Here is a 6759-nt window from a genome sequence, read left to right on the forward strand (position 1 = left end):
ATGGTAAACCAAACGATTGTGACAGAATTCCTCCTTCAAAGATTCTCTGATATGCGAGAGCTATAGATTTTACATTTTCTGGGCTTTCTCTCACTCTACTTGGCAACTCTGATGGGAAATTTTCTTATCATATCCATGACCTTGTTTTCTCACCTTCACACCCCCATGTACTTTTTTCTGGCTGTCTTGTCATCAGTAGATGCCTGCTTCATCTCTGCCACCGTTCCCAAATCCATGGTCAATTCATTGATAAATGACAATCGGATTTCTTTTGCAGGATGTGTCAGTCAAGTTTACTTGGTAGTTACATGTGCCACTGCAGAAATTTCCCTGCTCGCTGTCATGGCTTATGACCGCTATGTAGCAATCTGCCATCCTCTGTGTCAGAACTTGAAGAACTTCAGATGATTCCCAAACTCGTTACAAAGTAAAGGATCTTTATTGAGAACTATAGTGCTAGAGGTACGAGATAACAGTAATGCCAGTACTGGCATTTGGTTACATTTTATGCAGTCAGAAGAGATACCATAAAGTCATCTTTCACACGGATTGCAGACAAGTGTCTCCTTCCCAGGCTCTGTTATCAGGAGGGAGGATGCTTCCCTGCTGTGAAGGCCAAGCGGCCTGGCTTCAAAAGGCCACCTGAAGATGGGGACCCTAGGCTACCGGTTACGCTTCAGTGATCACAGAATGTTGCCAGGCTCTGGGATCTGGTGTTAGTTGTTTATACAGCATAGCATGGGTTAGTATCAGGTTACAGCATGGAGTTGGTCTGGCTAACAGCACATAGGAAAGTTACAAGTTCTGACATACTGCCCCCCCTAAGCTCTTCGCCTTGGGCTTGTGTGGGTACAGTAGGTGGAATTTCTTGAGCAATTGCGGGGCGGATACATCTTTTGCTTTGACCCATTCATCACAGCTCGGGGGGAAGTATTTCCACCTAATAAGGTAGTACAACACCCCTCGTCTGACCATGGAGTCCAGGATCTCCTGCACCTCACAGTGGCTCTGGCCCTTCACTCGAGTAGGAGGTGGCTCTGGAGGGCGAGGGTGCCAAGATGTAGCTCCAGGATCTTTGCGAAGAAGGCTGCAATGAAAAACAGGGTGGATCTTACTCAGTAACTTGGGTACCTCTAATTCTACGGTCACCTTGTTTATTACCTTTTTGATTTTAAAGGGACCAAGATATTTGGAGATTAGCTTGCGACACCCTTGGGGCAGAGGGAGGTTTTTGGTCGATAAAAATACCGTTTCCCCCTCCTTGAGCTCCCATTGGGGGGAGTGCTTTTTGTCAAACTGGCGCTTGTACTCCTCCTTCGCTTCCTCTAGGTTTTCCTGTATCACCTTCCAACCCTCGCACACCCCTTCCCACCACTGCTGGCAGGATGTTGGTTCGGGTGTCCCTGCTGGAAGGGGGAGGTGCGGGAAGGGCTTCCCCTCGTAACCATTCACTATCTGGAAGGGGGAGGCTTTTGTGGAGCTATGGAGGCTGTTGTTGTACGCATACTCTGTGAAAGCTAGCAGTTCGACCCAGTTCGTCTGTTGGTAGTTGACATAGCAGCGGAGGTACTGCTCCAGAAGCCTGTTCACCCTCTCCGTCTGTCCATCTGTCTGGGGGTGGTAGGCAGAGCTAAGCCCCTGCTCGATGCCTGCAATTTTACAGAACTCCTGCCAGAAGTTGGCAACGAACTGCGGCCCGCGGTCACTAATGACCTTGTCCGGAAATGAGTGAAGGCGGACCACGTGGTTAAAGAATAGTTGAGCCAGCTTCTTAGCAGTGGGGAGTTTTTTGCATGGGATGAAGTGTGCTTGTTTTGAGAACGTGTCCACAACCACCAAGATGACAGTTTTCCCTTGGGAGGGCGGTAACTCTACTATAAAATCCATAGAGACAACCGCCCAGGGTCTGGCCGCCATGGGGAGGGGGACCAAGTGGCCCGGCGGCTTCCCTCCCCTGCGTTTTGCCATGATGCATGTGGGGCAAGAGATGACGAATTCTGACACGTCTCTTTTTAGCTTGGGCCACCAGAATTGTCTGTTTACCAAGTTCAGTGTTTTTACGTAACCGAAATGCCCGGCTATGCGACTGGAGTGGCACTGTTCCAGCACGTTTTTCCTCAGGCTTTTGGGGACGTAAATCTTGCCATTGTGGAGCCAGAGTCCCCCCTCCCCTTTCTTGAGCCCTTCGGGCCGTTCATCCCCTTCCGCCTCTGCTTCCGCTGCGAAGCACTCTTTTTGTTGGGGCTCGGGGGCTCCCGTCTGTTTCCCTGAGCGGGTGGTGACTCCTCCGGCTACTGCTGAGGGGGGGATGAGGGAGTCTATCACTTCCTCCTTTTGACTGTCGTGCTGGGGCATGCGAGATAGTGCATCTGCATCAGTGTGGCCCCCACCGCGACGTCGGAGGCGTCGCATTGCACCACGAAGGGTTTTAACTCATTGGGGTGGGCTAGGACGGGTTCGGACGTGAATAACCTCTTGAGTTCATCGAACGCCCGTTGGCACTCGGGCAACCACGTTAGGCGTGCGCCTGGTTTCTTTGCTTCTTCCCCCCTCCCTTTCGTCTTTAGAAGCTCGGTGAGTGGGAGCATGACCTGGGCGAAGCCCTTGATAAATCCGCGGTAAAGATTTGCGAACCCGATGAAAGATTGGAGCTGCCGTCGGGTTCGGGGTGGCTCCCAGTCTAATACCGCTTAGATTTTGGCGGGGTCCATGGCTAGTCCCTCCCCCGACACCCTGAATCCCAGATAGTCTAGTTCCGTTTTGTGGAACTTGCACTTGGACAGTGTAGCATACAGTTTGTTTTGATACAATGTGGTCAACACTTTTCTTACTAAGGGTACATGCGATTCAAGGTCTTTCGAGTAAATAATGATGTCATCAAGGTACACCACCACCCCCTTGTACAGGTATTCCCTTAACACTTCATTGATAAAGTTCATAAACACCCCCGGCGCTCCCTGTAGTCCAAAAGGCATTACTAAGTATTCAAACTGTCCCATGGGCGTATTGAACGCTGTTTTCCATTCATCGCCCTCCTTGATCCGCACGCGGAAGTACGCGTCGCGGAGGTCGAGTTTGGTAAACTCCTTGCCCTCGGCCACAGTGCTCAACAGGTCCTTTATCAGCGGGATCGGGTAGGCGTTGGACATAGAAATCCCGTTTATCCCGCGAAAATCTGTGCAAAATCTCAAACTTCCATCCTTTTTCTTGCGGAATAGGACGGGGGCAGCGTGGGGGGCCGTGGCCGGCCGGATGAACCTCTGCTTTAAGTTTTTGTCAATAATTTTTTTCAGTTCCTCTTTCTCCACCCAGCCCATTGAGTAGAGTTTAGCTTTTGGAAGTTCCTGCCCTGGTATCAGCTCGATGGCGCAGTCGGTAGGGCAGTGGGGGGGTAGCTCGTCCGCCTCCCGCTCGCTAAAGGCCCTTTTCAGGTCTCGGTACTCCATAGGGATCGTCCCCACCTCCTCCATGGTGAGGCACAGTCTTTCATTTTGGGGGGCTTTGGGGCCCCAGTCGGTTCTCCAGTGGTGGTGCTCGCATCACCAGTCAGGGAAGCGCACAATTTGTTCTTCCCACCGTATGTCCGGCTGATGCCTTGCTAGCCACCCCACCCCCACCACCACGTCGAAAGAGGATGAGGGTGCTATTACAAAAGTTTCTATCCCACAGTGGTCCTCTGTCCCCATAGGGGTCGCTTGGGTCTCTTGGGTGCACGGTTCCCCTTTCATCGTCGACCCGTCCATCTGCTCGAATTGGATCGGGTGGGGCAGGGGAGATCGTTTAAGGCCCAGCGCCTCAACAAGGCGGGGGGTGATAATGTCCCGCGTGCACCCGGAGTCTATCAGGGCGCGGGTGTGCATGAAGCGTTTTAGGCTAGGGTTCAGTAAAGTCACCACCATGAACAACAACCCCCCGGTAGTTCTCACCGTTACTGGTGCCGGCGTCTCCCGGACCTGCTTTGCGACACCGATTAAAGCAGGTCGCTGTCGTTTTCCTCCGGCTCTGGGTCCCAGGACTCCTCGCTCGACTCCTCAATGGTGGTAACATCCTCGTCAATCGCCATGGAAGCGGTGACGGTGCCCCGACTGGGCTCCTTGGCGCGCCCCCCCTTTCTTCGGGGTGCTCGTGGATGGCTTGGGCTGGGTGGGGGTCGGTGTCTGCTTCACTGGGCAGTTGGCTGCCAGGTGCCCGGGGTCGCTGCACCTGAAGCACTTCCTGCTGGCTGCAACGGGGGTAGAGGTGGTGGGGGACCGCTTCCCTTCGGTCTTGCCGGCGGCGAGGCCTGATTTCCCCCCTTTCTTGCTCAGTTGTTGCTGGCGGTGCATCCCGACATGTTGCAAGTTGGTCTCCACTTCTCCCGCGAGCTGGATCCACCCCACCAAGGTGTTGGGGCGCCCTTGGCTGTAGCACCGGTCGAGGATGTTCGCGTTCAGCCCATTTTTGAATGCGGTGTACTTCATCACCTCGCTCCATCCCCTCGCTGCCGCGCAGTGCCCCATGAACTCGGTGGCGTATTCGTGGGTCGAGCGGTTCCCTTGCTCGATCCTCTGTAGGGCCTCGATGGCTTTCTCCTCTCGTAGGGGGTCCCCGTATTCGCGTAGCATGGCTTGGAGGAAGTCGGCCACTGTGGCTAACTCGGGTTCACGCCTGGCATACAACCCCACGTACCATTTCCGTGCAGCCCCCTTCAACCTGGAAGTGATGTGGTCCACCCGGCTCGCCTCCGTGGGGTAGCTCGCTCCCCAGTGCGTGAAGAAATTTTTGCACTGGATGGTGAAGTATTCCACTTCGTCTCCGTCCCCATCGAACATGATTTTCAGCTCTCGGGTTCCCCCCCGTCCGCTCCCGCCGGGGCGGCCAGTACTGCCGGTGGCAGCCCCGCGGGGGCTGGGGCTGCCGGGGCATCTGGAGCTCCTGGACCCGCCGGGGCGGGTGGCACCGTGGGGGGTCCCAGGGCCACGGGACCGGCGGGCGGTGGCACCGGCGGGGCGACGGGTGGTGGTACCGTGGGGCCCCCCCCTCCTCCGTCACCGGGTCCAGCCGGTACGGGAGGCGCCGGGGCCGGCGGTGGTGCCGCAGGGGCGGCGGGCAGGGCCCCTTGCAGGGCGCGGATCTGGTCGCGGATTGCGCCCAGGTTCTGCTGCATTTCCTCGGCCATCTGCACGCGGGACATGTAGACCTGGTCGTGGATGTCCTTCACCCAGTCGAACAGCTCGTTGCGTAGGGCTCGGATCGGGTCCCCGCCTCCGAAGCCGGCGCCTAGACCTTCTTCTCGGTCAGCGTCCTCCTCGTCTCCGCCCGCGCCTGTTGCCAGGACCCAGTACCTCAGGTCCGCGGCCTCCATTGCAGCCGTGGACTTTCTCGGGCTCCAACTCCGCAAGGGGAAGACGTCTGTAGAGAAGTGTGCGGGGTCTCTGATCTTGCGTCCCACTGCGTTCACCCCCGGGTCTAGTGGCCTCTCCTCTGGGGGAGTGTTGGATTCTCTGTTGTCTGGAGCCTTTGCTGCCATCCAGCCAGGTTGCCAGTTCGGATAAATCCCAAAAAGGGGGATTACTGTTATAATGTCAGAACTTGAAGAACTTCAGACGATTCCCAAACTCGTTACAAAGTAAAGGATCTTTATTGAGAACTATAGTGCTAGAGGTACGAGATAACAGCAAAGCCAGTACTGGCATTTGGTTACATTTTATGCAGTCAGAAGAGATACCATAAAGTCATCTTTCACACGGATTGCAGACAAGTGTCTCCTTCCCAGGCTCTGTTATCAGGAGGGAGGATGCTTCCCTGCTGTGAAGGCCAAGCGGCCTGGCTTCAAAAGGCCACCTGCAGATGGGGACCCTAGGCTACCGGTTACGCTTCAGTGATCACAGAATGTTGCCAGGCTCTGGGATCTGGTGTTAGTTGTTTATACAGCATAGCATGGGTTAGTATCAGGTTACAGCATGGAGTTGGTCTGGCTAACAGCACATAGGAAAGTAACAAGTTCTGACAGTACATGCTGCTCATGAACTGGAATGTTTGTTTCCAAATGGCAGCTGCTGCATTGGTCTTCCGTTTAATTAATGGGATAATACAAACAGCAAACACATTTAGGCTACAGTTTTGCTGGTCCAATCTTATTGAGCAATATTTCTGTGATATCCCTCAATTGTTAAGGATATCTTGCACGGATACCGAGTTCAATGAGATCTTCACTTTTTTTGGTGTTCTTACTGTGGGGTCAGTTTTTTTCTGCATTCATTTTGGTTTCCTTTGGTTACATCTTCTCTGCTGTGTTCAAAACTCAGTCAGGCCAGGGGAAGTATAAAGCCAGGTCAGGGGAAGTATTGCATCCCTCACCTGACAATGTTTTCTCTTTTTTTTTAACTGTCATGTTTTCTTACATGAGACCAAAAGAGATGTTAACTCCATCTGTGGACTTGTTAGCTGCTATCTTGTATGCAGTTTTGCAACCATTCATGAATCCCATTATATATACCTTGAGAAACAAAGACATCCAAGTGGCTCTGAGGAAGAGAACAGGTGTAAATGTAACATGGTGACCTCAAAGAGCTTCTCTCAAAAGATGCAGTATTGATGGAGAGCCAGTTTGGTGTAGTTTGGTGTAGTGGTTAAGTGTGTGGACTCTTATCTGGGAGAACCGGGTTTGATTCCCCACTCCTCCACTTGCACCTGCTGGAATGGCCTTGGGTCAGCCATAGCTCTGGCAGAGGTTGTCCTTGAAAGGGCAGCTGCTGTGAGAGCCCTCTCCAGCCCCAC

At 53.7% G+C, this 6759-nt stretch overlaps 1 pseudogene; it reads left to right on the forward strand.

The window, feature by feature from the left end:
- Positions 1–6560, forward strand: LOC132584481 (olfactory receptor 14C36-like; annotated as a pseudogene).
- The last annotated feature ends 199 nt before the right edge of the window (positions 6561–6759 follow it).

This window comes from Heteronotia binoei, chromosome 15 (genome assembly GCF_032191835.1).
Source record: "Heteronotia binoei isolate CCM8104 ecotype False Entrance Well chromosome 15, APGP_CSIRO_Hbin_v1, whole genome shotgun sequence".
In the NCBI taxonomy this organism is placed as follows: domain Eukaryota; kingdom Metazoa; phylum Chordata; class Lepidosauria; order Squamata; family Gekkonidae; genus Heteronotia; species Heteronotia binoei.